The 479-nt window shown below is 66.4% G+C and overlaps 1 protein-coding gene across 1 annotated transcript in view; it reads left to right on the forward strand.

The window, feature by feature from the left end:
• Positions 1 to 479, forward strand: part of TAF1C (TATA-box binding protein associated factor, RNA polymerase I subunit C) — a gene marked incomplete at both ends in the record, with an annotated part of 2,267 nt that overhangs the window by 1,489 nt on the left and 299 nt on the right. The window lies entirely within an intron of this gene.

Genomic DNA, 479 nt, shown 5'->3' on the forward strand with positions numbered 1-479 from the left:
GACCAGCTGCTGCCCCAGCATCAGTGCTCACCGGGCAGCTCTTGGTGTGTCTGTCTGCAGGGGGCAGCCAGTCAGCCTGCCAGCTGGTGGGATCTCCTCAGAAGCTGCACAGCATCGCCGGCCCCTGCCCGCCCAGCTCCCTCCCCGCCCCCGCCTGCTCCAGCAGCGCCTGGGTGCCCCAGCTGCAGGTGGGTGTCCCGTGCCACCCTGGGGTGCATGTCCCAGGGGAGGGGGTGTGGGCTGGAAGTGGGGTGCAGCCCTCACTGTGCCCTGGGAGTGTAGGTGAAAAAGGAAAAGCAAAACTGTGAATAACCCCGTGCACAGGCTGAAAGATTCATGACCTAGAGCAGGATGTGGGGGGCAGGAGCCAGCAGTGAGTGTGCCCATGGTGGGGTGGGGGCAGCCCCCTCTGCTTGGCCAGGCCCCAGGAGTGGTCCCAGGGCCAGGACCCTGGTGGCAATACCCCTCCTGTCCCCGTA

The sequence above is a fragment of the Antrostomus carolinensis genome, unplaced genomic scaffold (genome assembly GCF_000700745.2).
Source record: "Antrostomus carolinensis isolate BGI_N321 unplaced genomic scaffold, ASM70074v2 scaffold29458, whole genome shotgun sequence".
Lineage (NCBI taxonomy): Eukaryota > Metazoa > Chordata > Aves > Caprimulgiformes > Caprimulgidae > Antrostomus > Antrostomus carolinensis.